Source organism: Trachemys scripta, chromosome 2 (assembly GCF_013100865.1).
Source record: "Trachemys scripta elegans isolate TJP31775 chromosome 2, CAS_Tse_1.0, whole genome shotgun sequence".
NCBI classification, from domain to species: domain Eukaryota; kingdom Metazoa; phylum Chordata; order Testudines; family Emydidae; genus Trachemys; species Trachemys scripta.
In genome coordinates this window covers 249,122,180-249,140,152 of record NC_048299.1, presented here as the reverse complement: position 1 = coordinate 249,140,152, position 17,973 = coordinate 249,122,180, and the positions used below count along the sequence as shown (strand labels likewise).

Here is a 17,973-nt window from a genome sequence, read left to right as displayed (position 1 = left end):
GCAATTACAGGCCCGTAAGCCTGACTTCAGTACTGGGCAAACTGGTTGAAACTATAATAAAGAACAATATTGTCAGACATATAGATGAACATAATTTGTTGAGAAAGAGTCAACATGGTTTTAGTAAAGGGAAATCATGCCTCACCCATCTACTAGAATTCTTTGAGGGGACAAGGTCCCTCACCAAAGGCTCTTACACAAAGTAAGCTGCCGCAGGATAAGAGGGAAGGCGCTTTCGTGGATTGGTAACTGGTTAAAAGATAGGAAACAAAGGGTAGGTAGAAATGGTCAGTTTTCAGAATGGAAAGAAGTAAATAGTGGTGTCCCCCAGGTGTCTGTTCTGGGACCAGTCCTATTCAACATATTCATAAATGATATGGAAAAAGGGGTAAACAGTGAAGTGGCAAAATTTGCAGATGATACAAAATTACTAAAGATAGTTAAGACCCATGCAGACTGCAAAGAGCTACAAAAGCATCTCTCAAAACTGGGTGACTGGGCAACAAAATGGCATATGAAATTTAACATTGATAAATGCAAAATAATGCACATCGGAAAGCATAATCCCAACTATACATATAAAATGATGGTTCTAAATTAGCTGTAACCACTCAAGAAAGAGATCTTGGAATCACTGTGGATAGTTCTCTGAAAACATCCACTTAATGTGCAGCAGCAGTCAAAAAAGCAAGAAGAATGCTGGGAATAATTAAGAAAGAGATATATAATAGGACAGAAAATATCATGTTGCCTCTATATAAATCCATGGTATGCCCACATCTTGAATACTGTGTGCAGGTGTGGTCTCCTCATCTTAAAAATGAAATATTCAAATTGGAAAAGGTTCAGAAAAGGGCAACAAAAATGATTAGGGGTATGGAACAGCTTCTGTATGAGGAGAGATTAATAAGACTGGGAATTTTCAGCTTGGAAAACAGACGGCTAAGGGGAGATATGATTGAGGTTTATAAAATCATGACTGGTGTAGAGAAAGTAGATAAGGAAGTGTTCTTTACTACTTCTCATAACACAAGAACTAGGGGTCACCAAATGAAATTAATAGGCAGCAAGTTTAAAACAAATAAAAGGAAGTATTTCTTCCCACAACGCACAGCCAACCTGTGGAACTCCTTCCCAGAGGATGTTGTGAAGGCCAAGACCATAACATGGTTAGAAAAAGAACTAGATAAATTCATGGAGGATAGGTCCATCAATGGCTATTAGCTAGGATGGGCAGGAATGGTGTCCCTAGCCTCTGTTTGCCAGAAGCTGGGAATGAGCGACAGGGGAAGGGTCACTTGATGATTACCTGTTCTGTTCATTCCCTCTGGGGTACTTGGCACTGGCCACTGTCAGAAGACAGGATACTGGGCTAGATGGACCTTTGGTCTGACCCAGTATGGAATTCTTATGTTCTTCTGATAGCACTGTAAGGCCAAATCCTGCTCATGAGATTTCTATGGGATCACGAACATGAGCAAAGTAAGCAGAATCTGACCCTTATTTTGAATTGTACCTTTCATAAAACTTTCTCATAATAAATTAGAGTTAAATATTACCAGTGGGAAAGACTTATAGGCCAGGGAGAATATATATGTTTTCAGGGAAGATTTGAAAAGTGATGTAGGAGTTGATGAGGTGAAGAGATATAGAAAGTCTACTCCAAATGTCTAAAACTGCTCTCACTCCAACTGGGAGAGTTGGTATGTGGGTGGTTAGTGAGAGGATGAGGTAAGAAGGTCTGCCTTAAGCTTTTGGTTTTACCTGGCCAAGATAGGCAGAGGGTATGTGGAAAGGGAGGAGTCATTAAAATATTGAAAGAGATTTACAATTAAGCATCATCCGCATAAAAGAGGTCATTATAGTTACACTGTTAAGAGTTAGGAACAGTTAGACAGAAAAGGCCAGTGGGTCCTTAGAGGGCAGAGATAGGTAGAAAAGGAAATTGAGATTGGTGGATCTCCGTAAAAGACAAGTCTTGTCACAGAGCAGGAACCACTGTTGAGATAGTGAAAGTGTGGTTAAATGAGGTAGGTAAAAGTAAAACTGAGACAAGAGGGAATTGATATATAGAAGCTATAGAAGAGGTCCAAATGAGTGGAGAGGTCCACAGCCGTCAAAGGGACCACTTAGGTCTCTGAGAAAAAACAATGAGCTATGGGCAGCAGAAGGAGGAAGTCACTAACTATAAAAACTGAAACTGACTTCCACATTATGGCCGGAGTGAAACCCAGTCTGAAACTGGTCAAGGATAATATTGTAAGACAGGTGGTTGGAAAGATTAGAGGAGGAGATTTTCTTGAGCACTTTGCTATGAGGTAAAAGTCTGTGCATAGTGGTGTTTGGAGGAGCTTCTTTTCTAATGCATAATTTTAGGAAGGTCCAGGGAGGCAAGGAAAGGAAAAAGAAAGTAGACACAGGGGCAAGGAAGGAGAAGATATCAGTCTTGAGTCGTTATCACAAATTAGAGAGACCTTAGATTTGAAAGAGAGAAATGAAATTCTTTTCAACTTTACAAGAAAATACTGGGAAGCCAGAGTTAGCAGGCTGGATGGAGAGGAGAATTACTGATATGGAAATGGAGCAATGGTTACCAGCACACTTGGAAGTGAGGAAGGAAAATAAATTAGACTGAATTTGCAATGGTAGAGCATCCCTGTGGAGTTGCTGATGAGATTTACAGCTCTCCTAGCAGACAGAGATGGGACTGGAAAGGAGATGAATACCTGATCTGGATTCAATTTCTTCACAAATCTACTGATAATGAAGGGATTCAGAATCATTTGAATAATAATTTGGGAATGTCACAATGAAATGCCACTATCTGTCAAGTCCCGTTACTGGTTTCTTAGAGTTTAAAATTAGCCAATTAGGCAAGTTCTGGTACAAACCCCTCCCTTTTCACTTTATTCTGGATGCTGTGGGGAAAAAGTGCAATATGGTCTTCTGAGAGTTATCCTTAGTTTGTGACTCTACCTCAAGAAAAAACAACTCCAAAGGCCAAGGGCACAAAGCCATAATCTCTTGAGGCAAGGTAGTGTTGGGCTACTCCATGTCTGATATGAGGAAGCATGTAGAAATCAACCACCTGGGGGAATGGCAAGATACCATGTAGAAGGGCAGGGAGCATCACATCTTTAGAATTGCCATCCAGCCTCAGGCAAGCACAGGTCAGAGAACTATAGAATAATATGCAGCTCATAGATGGTCTTGGGAAAACTGATTTCCCAGAGGAAAAGAGAATTCACATTGCCCTACAGTAAGTGAGCTGATGGCTGTAAATAACCAGTTAATTTTTCTGTGGGTGCTTTGGGCAGTTTCTGAAGCTCTGGACTCTCATTTCTGGTTCTTCTCTTGCAAATTTTTTGCTAACCGTGTTATTGCTGATACATAGGAAAAAGAGCATCATCAAATGAAATTTCTGGTAAAGGCCACTACAAATTATTAAGACTACTGAGGGCATAGGGATACAAAAAGAAAAACACCATCATGAGACATAGATTGTTTGCCAAAGTTCTGACATATACAGTGGAAGGTCATGTATGCCAATGAAAGCTTGAGGTATGGGAAATAGTCCAGTTTTATGGGGTTACGTTGAAAGCAGCAGATAGGACACAGTATATGATATGTATGAAAATAAATGGACAAGAGGAGACAAGGTCATTCTGAGGAGCAATAGAGAAGTCTTCAAACATAATCAGGAAGTGCTTGGTAATGATATCATGAACAACACAGAAAATTTTGTTGATAGATTTAATGAAAGAATAGGTAGAATACACTGAATAAAGAATGGTGTCAAGTATATTGTGACTTTATCCTCACACACAACTATTTCAAATTTGATGACAATATATACCTCCAGACCAGTGGCACTGCTATGGGCACCCGCATGGCCCCATAATATGCCAACATTTTTATGGCTGACCTGGAACAATGCTTCCTCAGCTCTCGTCCACTCATGCCCTTTCTCTACCTACGCTACATTGATGACATCTTCATCATCTGGACCCATGGGAGGGAGACTCTGGAAAAATTTCACCACGATTTCAACAGTTTCTGCCCCACCATCAACCTCAGCCTGGACCAGTCTACACGGGAAGTCCACTTCCTAGACATCACAGTGCAGATAAGTGACGGTCATGTTAACACCACCCTATACCGAAAACCCACCAACCGCTATGCCTACCTTCATGCCTCCAGCTTCCATCCTGGACACACCACACGATCCATTGTCTACAGCCAAGCACTAAGATACAACCGTATCTGCTCCAACCCCTCAGACAGAGATCAACACCTACAAAATCTTCACCAAGCATTCTCAAAACTACGATACCCGCATGAGGAAATAAGGAAACAGATCAGCAGAGCCAGATGTGTGCCCAAAAGCCTCCTATTGCAAGACAAGCCCAAGAAAGAAACCAACAGAACTCCACTGGCCATCACATAGAGTCCCCAGCTAAAACCTCTCCAATGTATCATCAGTGATCTACAACCCATCCTGGACAATGATCCCTCACTTTCACAGGCCTTGGGTAGCAGGCCAGTCCTCACCCACAGACAACCTGCCAACCTGAAGCATATTCTCACCAGTAACCACACACCGCACCATAGTAACTCTAACTCAGGAACCAATCCATGCAACAAACCTCAATGCCAACTCTGCCCATATATCTACACCCGTGACACCATTACAGGACCTAACCAGATCAGCCACACCATCACCGGTTCATTCACCTGCACGTCCACCAATGTAATATACGCCATCATATGCCAGCAATGTCCCTCTAGTATGTACATTGGCCAAACTGGACAGTCCCTAAGTAAAAGGATAAATGGACACAAATCAGATATTAGGAATGGCAATATACAAAAACCTGTAGGAGAACACTTCAACCTCCCTGGACACACAATAGCAGATTTAAAGGTAACCATCCTGGAGCAAAAAAACTTCAGGACCAGACTTCAAAGAGAAACTGCTGAGCTTCAGTTCATCTGCAAATTTGACACCATCAGCTCATGATTAAACAAAGACTGTGAATGGCTAGCCAACTACAAAAGCAGTTTCTCCTCCCTTGGTGTTCACACCTCAACTGCTAGAAGAGGGCTTTATCCTCCCTGATTGAACTAACCTCGTTATCTCTAGCCTTACTCACTCTTGCTTGCATATTTATACCTGCCCCTGGAAATTTACACTACATGCATCCGAAGAAGTGGGTATTCACCCACGAAAGCTCATGCTCCTATACATCTGTTAGTCTATAAGGTACCACAGGACTCTTTGCTGCTTGAATAAAGAATGTTGTAGTTGATGAGATCACTAGAATGTTGATGGGTATGGGTGAGAGTCTTTGCAACTGAAAGAAGAATAGAGGTCCTGGTTAATTTTTTTCAAATGATATGTTCAAGTGGTGAAGGAGAGGTTACTCATCTTGTGCAGTAATTGGAGTTCTTTGAGATGTGTGTCCCAATGAGTGCTCCACTTCAGGTGCACACATGCCCCTGCACCATGGATCAGAGATTTTTGTAAGCAGTGCCCCTCCCTTCTGCCTGCGCATGCACTCAGTACATTCTCATGCCCCGTTACAAGGATTTAGAGCTGCACAAGTGAACTGCTCTCAGATCCTTCTCTACCTCAATGTCCTGCAGAGGAAGCTCCAAAGCAGAGGGGAAGGAGGGCGGTAGTGGAGCACCCACAGGGGAATGTAGCTTGAACTCCAGTTACTACACAAGGTGAGTAGCCTCTCCTTCTTCGAATAGTGTTCCTATTGGTGCTGCACTTCAGGTGACTTCCGAGCAGTATCTCCACAGGGAGGAGGGATCTTGGAACAGAGTCTAATACTGAAGACAGAACTGCATTGCTAACTGCAGCATCTGATTTAAAGGCATGAATCAACATATTGTGGTTGGAGAGAGTATATACTGAAGTTCAAATTGCAGTTCTGCAAATTTCAGCTACTGTTAACATCCTTGAGTAATGCCATAGAAGTAGACTACGATCTAGAATGGGCTAATGCTCCCGAAGGAGGTTGAATATTGGCAGAATCATAACATGAAATAATACACCCAGAAATCCATCTTGAAAGTCTCTGGGTGGAAATTGTTGATTCCTTAGATCTGTGCGCAATTGAAACAGACTGGGAAACTTTCTGAATGGTTTGGTTCTGTCAAAATAGAAAGCTAATCCCCTTTTGACATCCAAAGTGTGGAAGGAAGATTCCTGCCTAGTCTCATTTGGTTCAGGGGAAAAAAACGAGACATGAATGGTCTGGTTAATATGAAATTCAGAAGACACCTTAGGTAGAAATTTGGAATGTGGTTACAATAATACCTTTTCCTTGAAAAACACTGTAAAAGAAAGTTCTGCCATTAAATCCCCCCTGTTCTCTGATCCTCCAGGCAGAAGTGGTGGCCACCAAGAAAGCTGTTTTCATGGATAGATGAAGCAGCAAACGTGTAGCTAAAGACTCAAAGGAGCATTTCATAAGACAGTTATGGACAAAATTCAAGTCCCATAGTGGGTCCGGTTCTCTAATCTTTGGGAAAAGATTCATTAGTCCCCTGAGGAATCTTGATGTTGTAGGGTGAGCAAAAATCCAAAACCTTCCACAGATAAGTTTAAGACTCTTATAGCTACCAAGTGAACCTTTACAGAACTCATAGTGATATCTGATATTTTAAATTCCAACAGGTAGTCCAAGACAATTGAAAGAGGAGAGTGAACAGGAGAGACTTATTTTTCTGTTATTTAACAATACTTGTTGTACTTCTGTTGGACAGGAAGTCTCTATCCCCGAGAACCATCCAGGAATGATGCCTGGAGTTGCAGAATTTCAAAGTTTGGGTGAAGAATCTGATTGTGGTTCAGAGACAATAGACAGCAAATGACTGGAAATCTTAGTGGTGGATGAGAAGCAAGTTGAACAAGGTAAGGCTACCAAACTTGTCATGGCCAAATCAGTGCAATTAAAATGATCTTGGCCCTGTGTTGTTCAGTACCTTGAAAAGTAATGGTATTGGTGGGTATGTGAAAAGAAGATTCTTATCCATGAAATAAAGGAAGCATCCCCTATTGATTGAGGGTCAAGTTCCCCTCTCAAGCAAAATTTCTTGCACTTTGTGTTGGTGGCAGTTGGAAAGATGTCCACTTTTCAAACCCTCCAGGTTACAAATATGCAGTTGAGGACTCATGAATCCACCTGCCATTTGTAATTCTGGGAGAAGTGCCTGCTGAGGTTGTCAGCTGTAGTGGTCTGTATATCAGGAAGGTAAGAAGTTGAGATGACAATCTGGTTTGCAAAGCACTAATTCCAGAGTTATTGCTTCATCACAAAGTGAGGAGAACCGTGCCCTACCCTGACGATTGATGTAGAACATGCAGGCTATGCTGTCCATCATAATCTTGAGAGATTTTGCTCTGATCAGAGGAAGAAGTGAATTCAAGCATTTATGACTGCTCCCAGTTCTAAAAGGTTCATGTGAAGAAGATGTTCTTGGGATGACCATTTGCCCTGGATTGTGTGCAACCCTAGATGTGCCCCCCCATCCCAAGATGGATGCATCTGATGTTATAATTATGGTAGGAGGAGCTTGGAGAAAAGGGACTCTCGCACAGACCTTGGAAGGGTTCTTCCACCAGTTGAGTGACTCTAGAATCCAATGGAGAACAGACACCTGCTTATCCAGACTGTGCTTGTCCAGTACATAAACAGTCCTGAGCTATCTCTGGAAACATCAAAGATGTAACCTGTTGTGTTGGATTACGAAGACACAAGCTGCCATAGGACCTATTAGTTGGAGACAATTTCTTGCCAAGGTTTGGGACTTATCCGAATCCTCGAGAAGAGATATTTTAGGGTGACAAACTTGTCCATAGATAGGTAAGCCTTGGGTGTCACTACATCCAGAGAAACTCCTATGAAATCTATCCACTACGCTGGTGTCAAAGCAGACTTGTCGAGATTGAGTTGGAGGCCTAAACTGTGAAACAGAGACCATATTATTTGTACTGCCAACAGGAGCTCTTAGTAATATCAACCCCCGAGTAAGATCAAGATGAGGGAAGATGATTATTCCTAGTTGATATAAGTCGGAGGCTACAACCGCTATGATCTTTGAGAATACTCTTAGGGCAGAGGAGAAGCTGAAAGGGAGCACACTGTCCTTGAAGTGGTCATGGTTGACTATGAAATGAAGAAACTTCTTGTGAGAGGGGTGAATTGTGACATGAAAATATACATCCTGAAGGTTGAGTCACACACCAATCACCTGAATCTAGGAAGGGAATTATAGCTGTGAGAGTCACCATCCTGAATTTCTGCTGTTTTGTGTAATTGTTTAGATGTTTGAGATCTAATATTGGTCTCCATTCCCCCTTCATTTTGGGAACCAAACGTACTTGGAATCGAACCTCTTTCCCCTGTGCTGAACTGGAACTAGTTCTATGGCTCCAAAGTGTAGAAGAGGAGCAGCAGCGCAGGTGCCAGCAAACAGAGCTGAAATCAGGTGAATTTGAGTGGGAGTTCAGTTGGATGAGAAGGGAGAAGGCAAGCCCCTGTTCCTTAAGGGAAGTGAGTTTTTGTGTGGTTTGTTTTTTGTGTTTGTGTTTTTTTTGGGGGGGGGTTGGTTCAGTTTGCAGGGACTAGTAGGGGGAAGTGTATTGTGAGAGAAGCAGAGCCCTGATTAGGGGGCAGGGCTTCCCTGATTAGGGAGTGGGGCTTCCCTGATTAGGGGCTTATAAAGGCAGCAAAGCAGCCAGGAGGCAGTACAGGAGCAGTGTTACAGAAGCCACCTGAAAACAGGGGAAACAGACAGGCTTGTTACCAGACCTGATCTGGAGAACAGAAGGGTGTGCTGTCTGCCGGGAGATAAAATATGGGATGTGGATCTGAAGCTGAAGGGGATCCTATGGGAGCAGGAAAGAATCCACTGATTGTCCTTCACGTGGGAACAAATGATACAGCTAGCTTGTCATTGGAATGTATCCAGGGAGACTATGCCAGGCTGGGGAAGACGCTTAAAGAAATGGAGGCTCAGGTGATCTTCAGTGGGATTCTATCTGTCCCTTCAGGAGAAGAATGAAAGCAAGACAAGACTGTGATGATCAACAGATGGCTCAGGCAGCAGTGCCATAAGGAGAGCTTTAGGATGTTCAGCCACTGAGAGGCCTTCATGGACAGAGGACTGTACTCATGGGATGGACTCCATCTGAGTAGGGAGAGAAATAGACTGGGATGGAGGTTAACATAACTATTTAAAAGGACTTTAAGCAAGGAACTTGGGAGAGACGGTTGGGAGATGCTCATGTAATCTCCATGCCTGATTATAATATTGGGTGGGAAGAAAATCAAAAAAGAGAGAATACAGCAATGGAGAAAGGAACAGTAGTGGAAAGGAGAATGGACCTTAAAAAGAAAGGTAGTGCTGATACTAGAGAAGCTAACAGTCTGGTAAGTAGAATGGCTATAACCTATTGGGTGAGGAATCTGGGCAGAGCCAACCAGAAACAACTAAGATGTTTGTACACCAGTGCAAGGAGCCTGGGAAACAAAATGGAGGAAGTAGAACTACTGGTGCAGAAAGTAAAACCAAATGTTATAGGGATAACAGAAATATGGTGGAATAACGGTCATGACTGGAGTATAGGTATTGAAGGGTATGTGCTGTTCAGGAAAGACAGAAATAAAGGTAAATTTGGTGGAGTAGCATTGTATATTAATGATCAGGTAGACTGTAAAGAAAGGAAGGTGTCTTTGTTGGTCCTCAGATTCGTGAACTTCTTCGAGATGATGCATTTGACCATGCACTGCATGGCAAGGAAAAGACGGCATGGAAAGCCTTCCAGTTAGTGGCAATAAATTTTCTCGGAAACAACAAGGCAGACAACTACAGGTTGTTGGTGGAAAACCTCCTCAAGGCATACAAAAGCCTTGGTTGCAACGTGTCACTAAAGATACATTTTTTGCACTCTCATCTAGATTTTTTTCCACCGAACTGCGGAGCAGTGAGCGACGAGCATGGCGAGCGATTTCACCAGGACATTGCAACAATGGAGAAACGCTATCAGGGCAAATGGAACGCATCAATGCTTGCAGACTATTGCTGGACAGTGACAAGAGATACTCCATTTAATGAATACAAAAAAACAAGCCAAGAAGCACAGAGTAGACACTGAATAGGACTAAACTATGTACATAATAGTTTTTTGCCTTTTGTTTCATAATAAATTTTATTTATATAACCCTTTTGCTGATTTTTAAAGTGTTACATAAACAGGACTGTTGAAATATTATCATGTAAAGCAACCATAAACACATGAAAAGACCTAGGTTTAAAATTTATGATTAAAACTCTACTATCTACACAAGATACATAGACATAAAATGTAAAAACTTAAATATCTTAGAAACAGTAGCCAATCAGTTGTTTTAATTGTCATATTTGAATTCAGCACATCAAAATACATAATAAATAGCACATTTTATCTCTGAAACAGATGACTTCTCAAAAATTGTAGACCAGTGTTATTGGAGACTTTAACTTCCTAGATATAGATTGGAGGACAAGTACTACTAATAATAGCAGGGCCAAGATTTTCCTGGATGCGATAGCTGACAGATTTCGTCACCAAATAGTCGCTGAACCAACATGAGATGATGCCATTTTAGATTTGGTATTGGTGAGTAGAGAGGCTTTCATAGAAGAACTGGTTGTAGGGGACAACCTTGGTTCGAGTGATCATGAGATAGTTCAGTTTAAACTAAATGGAAGGATAAAGAAAAATAGATCTGCAACTAGAGTCCTTGATTTCAAAAGAGCAAACTTTAAAAAATTACGGGAAATAGGGAAGAGGACTGGACTGAAGAACTCAAAGATCTGAATGCAGAGGAGGCTTGGAATTGTTTAAGTCAAAGTTGCAGAAACTATCTGTAGCTAGCATGCCAAGCAATGGGAAAAATTTATAGGGAAGGGTTGCAGACCAAGCTGGATGAGCAAGCATCTCAAACAGGTTATTAAGAGAAAGCAAAAAACCAACAAGAAATGGAAGAGGAGATGGATCAGCAAGGAAAGCAACCTCTTGGAGGTCAGAAAGTGAAGGGAGAAAGTGAGAACTGCCAAAAGCCAAGCAGATTTGGACCTTGCAATGGAAATTAAAACCAATTATAAAAGATTCTATAGCCATAAAAAATAAAAAGAAAATAAGGAAAGAAAACAAATACTTTGCCTAGTTTTTAAAAAGGATAATGAGAGCTTAGGAGTAGTGGCAAGGTGGCCAATGGGGATGAAAATATGATTGCAGAAATGACCACATCCGAGGTGGAAGTCAAACTCAAACAGTTTAATGAGACTAAATCGGGGCCCAGATAATCTCCATCCAAGGAACTGGCACATGAAATTGCAATCCCAATAGCAAGAATTTTTAATGAATCTGTAAACTTGGGGTTCAGACCCTCTGACTGGATAATTGCTAATATAGTATTTTTTAAGAAAGGGGGGAAAAATGATCCAGAAAACTACAGCCTTGTTAGTTTGACCTCGATTGTATGCAAGGTCTTGGAATATATTTTGAAAGAGGTAAAAGGTAATTGTGATCAAATACAACATGGTTTTCAAAAGGTAGATTGTTCAAGACCAGCCTGACCTCCTTCTTTGAGTAGATAACTGATTTTTTTAGACAAAGGAAATGCAGTAGATTTAATCTACCTGAATTTAAGTAAGGCATTATATACAGTTCCACATGGGAAATTATTAGAGAAAATGGGGATTAATATCAGAATTGAAAGGTGAATAAGGAACTGGTTAAAAGGGATACTACAACAAGTCATATGGAAAGGTGAACTATCAGGCTGGAGGCAGGTTACTGGTGGAGTTCCTCAGGGATCGGTGTTGGGACCAATCTTATTTGACATTTTAATTTTTTGTAAATTTCCATTGTTGGTGTGTGAGAGTCTTGTGCACAGTTGTCAGAGAATTTTTTCCCTCCAAAGAACCTGTTGGGGTGGTCTGAGAGCCTTCTCTTGCCAAGAGTCGCTGCATGCTGGTGTAAGAGCCAAGAGCCGCCCCCCCGACCCTGCTCAGTTCCTTCATACTGGATAGAGTCTGATGGAGATGGGAAGGCGGGTGGGTTATGGAATGAACATGTTCAATACATCTCAAAGAACAATAGTTACAGAAAGTTAAGTAACCATTTTTTCTTCTTCATGTACTTGCATGTTCCCATTCCATTGTAAGTGACTCACAAGCAGACAAACGTGGAGGTGGGCTTGGAGTTTACCTGAACAGTAACTGTAAGACAACCCATCTGAAACTGGAATCATCCCTGGACTGATGGGAAATGGCTTAATGAAAAGCAAAAGTGTGGACAGATGACCAAGTTGCTGCTTTACAAATGTCTATGACAGATACTTGTGCCAAGAAAGCCACTGATGTTGCTGCACTTTAGTAGAATGTGCCAGTACTCCAGCTGGTGGAACTATATTAGTCGACTGGTAGCAAAAACGAAAAATGAGGAGATCCAGGATGAAACCCTCTGAGTAGACGCTCGACTGCTCTTATCTCTGTCTGAAATTGCAACGAACAACTGAGTAGAAGACCTAAAGGACATAGTACACTCTAGGTAGAAAGCTAGAGCTCTTCTCACATCCAGTGGATACAGTTTCTCTCTTCATCTGTATTAGCATGAAGTTTCAGAAAGAAAGTCAGCAAATAGATTGCTTGGTTAACGTGAAAATTAGAGAATACCTTAGTGAGAAATTTTAGGTGAGACTGAAGATAAACCTTATGCCTGTGGAAAACTGCATACTAGGGCTTTTAACTCTTCTACCCTGCCTGTTTATGTATAACACAGCTGCAGAGTTGTCTGTTAGAAAATAAATTATTTCCTCTATGTGGGGGAGGAAGGCTGAGCAGGCTATACATATCACACTTCGCTCCCGGACATTTATATGAGTCTTTGGATCTTGAGATTACTAGAGACCTTGAGTGTGCAGGACCCCATATGAGTTCCCCAGCCCAGGGATGATGCATCTGTGACTAGAAAGAGGGTTGGTAGAGGGGGAACAAACAGGACCCTCATGCAAACTTTCAGAGAATCCATCCACCAATCCAAAGATGATAAAACTTACTTTGGCACTCAAACCACTTTGTCCAAATGATAATGACTTGGGGCATACACTAAAGCTAGCCAGGTCTGTAGCTTTCTGAGATGCAGCCTGGTGTGCTGAACTAATACAAACTGCCATGTGGACCAGGAGATTGAGACAGCTGTGTGCTGTGGTGAGAGGGTATGCTTTCAGCTGCAGCACTAGGTCTCATAACATTTTGAACCTGCATTGCATACCAAGGCCTTGGCCTTTGTGGAGTCTAAGACTGCCCCAATGAACTTTTTCCCTGTACTGGTTTTAGGATTGATTTGACTCGATTTACCCAGTGTGTTGAACATGGTGAGGATGGTGGATATGCTGGATAACACTTGAGCCTCAGACCAACCTCTGATCAACCGGTCATCCAGGTACAGGAATACATGGATTTCTAATTTTCATAGATGTGCTGCCACATAGAAGTGCTCGGTCATGAACTTCATGAACACCGAAAGAGCAGCTGAAAGACCAAATGGAAGAACTGTGCACTGCCAATGGTATCCATTCACCAAGAATCTGAGAAACGTCCAATGGTTGTGGTGTATTACGACACGGAAGTACATTTCATTTAAGATGAGGACAACATACCAGTCCCCCTGTTCCAGGAAGGGAATAACTGAAGCTAGGGTAACCATGAGGAATTTTATTTTCTTCAGGAATTTGTTCAACTCTCTTAGATCTAAAATAGGCCTGAGATCCCCTTTTGCCTTGGGAATGAGGAAGTAATTAGAATCGAAGTCTTTCCTCTTGAGGCACAATGGGATTTCCTCTATGGCCCCTGCCTGAAGAAGAGACTGGACCTCCTGTTGAAGGACAATCTTGTGAAGAGGGACAGGAAAGGGGGGATGGGGAAGAGGGATTGAAATGAACTGGAGGGTATATCCCAGTTCCACAATGCTTAAGAGCCACCGATCCGATGTTACTGGACCCAAACACTTAGGAAGTGGGATAAGTGATTGGTAAACAAAAGGTGGGGAAATGATGGAATTATAACTGTTACACTGCCCTGGACCAACCCATCAAAATGGCTGTTTGGATGAGGTGGCTGGATGGGATGACCTCACTGATGCTAAAGAGGAGGATGGTGGAGCACACCTCCTATAACTCCCCGCCCCTTTCCCTGGGAGGATCTTGGGATCAAGGAACAAAAACTTGGTGCCTGTATGGCTGCTGTGGACAAAACTGTTTCCTTCACTGGTGTCATAACTATAAAGGGAAGGGTAACAGCTGTCCTGTGTACAGTACTATAAAATCCCTCCTGGCCAGAGACTCCAAAATCCTTTTCCCTGTAAAGGGTTAAGAAGCTCAGGTAACCTGGCTGGCATCTGACCAAAGGACCAATAAGGGGACAAGATACTTTCAAATCTTGGGGGGGGGGGGAGGCTTTTGTTTGTGTTCTTTGTTTGGGAGTGCGTTCGCTCTCGGGACTGAGAGGGACCAGACATCAATCCAGGTTCTCCACACCTTTCTAAACAAGTCTCTCCTATTTCAAACTTGTAAGTAAATAGCCAGGCAAGGCGTGTTAGTTTTTCTTTGTTTTTCTCAACTTGTAAATGTACCTTTTACTAGAGTGTTTATCTTTGTTTGCTGTACTTTGAACCCAAGACTAGAGGGGAGTCCTCTGAGCTCTTTAAGTTTGATTACCCTGTAAGGTTAATTTCCATACTGATTTTACAGAGATGATTTTTACCTTTTTCTTTAATTAAAAGCCTTCTTTTAAGAACCTGATTGATTTTTTCCTTGTTTTAGATCCAAGGGGGTTGGATCTGTATTCACCAGGAGTTGGTGGGAGGAAGGAGGGGAAAGGTTAATTTCTCCTTGTTTTAGATCCAAGGGGGTTGGATCTGTATTCACCAGGAGTTGATGGGAGGAAGGAGGGGGGATGGTTAATTTCTCCTTGTTTTAAGATCCAAGGGGTTTGGATCTGTATTCACCAGGGAATTGGTGAAAGGTTTCTCAAGGCTTCCCAGGGAGGGAATCCATTGGGAATGGTGGCAGCGGGACCAGAGCTAAGCTGGTAGTTAAGCTTAGAAGTTTTCATGCAGGCCCCTACATTTGTACCCTAAAGTTCAAAGTGGGGATACAGCCTTGACAACTGGATTATAGATTCTAAGATATTTTAGTGTTGCCCAGAAATTTTATCTGTTTTTTTCTGAAAACAAGGGATCTTCACAATGGTCTGCTGGACCTCTGATGTAACCCAGATGACTCGAACCTCAAACCCCTTCTCATAGTAATAGCTGATGCCATGGTTCAAGCATCTGAATCTGCACTAACTGTCCTGGAAAGCAGTGCTGATGACCAGCTTACCTCCTCTTTCACCATTACTATAAACTCCTGCCTACAGTCCTCTGGTAACTTCTCTCTAAATTTTATAATGTTTTCCCAGAGAGTGAAGTCATAGCAACTCAGGACTGCCTGATGGTTTGCAATCCTGAGTCACAGACTTCCTGAGGAATAAAGTTTGCAACCAAACAGATCCAGCCTCTTTGAATTTTTGTCTTTTGGCATTGAGGCTTTTCTCTCCCACTCATTGGCAACTGCCACTATAAGGGAATCCAGAGGAGGTTGAGAGTAACAATGGTCATATATCTTAGAGGTGACATAGTACACCTCCTCTCAGCTTATTTTACTGGGGAAGGCAAGGAGGGAAGTGTCTGCCAAAGTGCTTTGACTGGCTCCATAGTGGCTTCTTTAATTGGCAGAGCCATGCTGGCAGAGGCCACTGATACCACAATGTCCACCAACTTGTGAGACCTTTCACATACCTCCTCTCCCATAAAGTCGAGCACAGAGGCCACCCTTCTCAAAAGCTCTCAGTGAGCTCTGTGATCCTCCGGTAGTGGTGAATCACTTTCCATCTCAGCAGCTTTATCTGGTGATGAGGAAGAGGATGTCACAGGCTTTTGAGGTGGTGACTGATCTATGTCTTGCAGTGAAGAAGCTGCCTGAGTGACTTCTGGCTGGTCACTACCAACACTGGTATCGGGAACTGGAGAATAATGCCCTTAGTGCCAATGCCCCCACAGTGCTCTTGAAGATAGTGGAGGCTAAGTCCTAGCTGGAGGGGGGATGCTGCACTGTTCCCAGAACAGCCAACTGATATGGGCCTGGACACATCCTTGCCCTAACTCTTGATCCTTAGAAGGAGGCCAATGCCAAGGTTGCTGCATGGTCAATGGTCCACAAGACACTGATGTGGGGGTTGGGGGGGGGAAGGGAGAGGTATGTTCTCTGTTCTAGATGGGATACAGATGACCTCAACTCTAAGTCTGAAGAAGAAGTGTCTGATACTTCTGACAATGGAGGGCAGAACCAGTTGGGAATGGAGAGATGTAGCCCGAGCCCGGGGATGGTTGTATCAGGGATACCATTGTTGAGTTGCCTCTCAATTGCACTAGCTTTTGCGGATACTTGGAAGGAAACAGTACCGCAGGCTCTTGATGTGGTGAGGTAGGATCTGCAGGCATTGGTAACCTTCTTGTACTGCCAGTGATACCAGTACTGAGAGGCTAAGAAGATCCCTGGCAGCTGTGTATGCCTCCGGGGTGATTGTAAGTGGCACTATCTGATGGCTCCACAAAGATCTTTCAGGGGACAGCCTCAATGGACCTGGTACAGGTTTCAGAGGCAGCGATACCCTCCTTTTAGGTGACGTGCTCCAGGGAGAACCTCTCCCCAAAATGATTTGCAGAGTCTCTGCCTGCACTTGGCTTCGGTACTGACACACTTGATCAAGGTACAAAACCTGAGCAAGACCTAAATCTTTTCTTCAGAACTGGTGAATGGGACCAAGAAGCCACAGATATCTCTGGAAGGGTACTCTGCATTTAAACTGATGTACTTGCGGTGCTTTCTACATATCATGACTCCTGTGGATGGCAAAGTGCTGCCTTCATAAGTAAGCACTTGAGCCTCACTGCTTTGTCTTTCTTTGAGTGGGGCTTGCATCCTTTAGAAATATGACAGTTGTTACTAATGTGGGGTTCTCCCAAACATTTTAAGCAGCCCAGGTGTGTGTTGCTAACAGGCAGAGGGTTAGCGCAAGTCTGGCATAACTGAAACCCCAGGAAGTGAGGCACTGTTCCAGTACTAATCCTGGTACCGAAATATTTTTTTTTAAAGACATTAAACAAAATCCTGGCATTAAAAATGAGCTAAAACTAACTAATTGCTAACATCAACAGGATATATACAGAAAAGAGTGAGGGAAGCACTTGCTGTAAGAAGTCTGGAATTGTTTCAACAACTGTTGCTGGTGGTAAGAAGGAACTGCGGGGGATCAGGAGCAGCTCTGGCCTCTTATACCAGCATGCAGTGGCATGTGGTGATAGAGGGTGCTTGGACCACCCTGACAGGTACAGCTGAGGGGAAAAAATTCTCCAACTACTGTGCACAAGATGTGCACACACCTACAATGGAATGGACATGTGCAAGCACTCGAAGAAGAATATTTTATAATCACACATGCTCTCTCAAATGCTTTCACATTTCTGTTGTGAGGATCCAATGACTACAGTACTTTTAACTTCAAAAAGACAGAAACCCTGAACAAAGCTACAACAAACTACCATGACTGATTGGCAAGTGGCACAGTAAATGTGTGTGTGTGTATATACATCTATGCATACACACATAATTGATGAATGAGCTAGATCCATGTAGGACCTATTAGTATATTTCCTTATATATCATTGTAATTCATTTATTCATAGTTTTAACCTTTGTAAGAACATCAGTTATTTAAATGAGTAGACAGGTAAACTACATCAACAAAACTGCAGTGTTTAATGTTGAAGATAACTGACATGCATGAAGTCATTGTATTAAAATATTG

At 42.5% G+C, this 17,973-nt stretch overlaps 1 long non-coding RNA gene across 1 annotated transcript in view; it reads left to right on the top strand.

The window, feature by feature from the left end:
• LOC117871670 overlaps positions 1 to 17,973 on the top strand; it is a 60,790-nt gene that overhangs the window by 30,226 nt on the left and 12,591 nt on the right. The window contains exon 2 of the long non-coding RNA XR_004644325.1: positions 6,778 to 6,925. This is a non-coding gene — a long non-coding RNA (uncharacterized LOC117871670). The remainder of the gene's footprint in view (positions 1 to 6,777; positions 6,926 to 17,973) is intronic.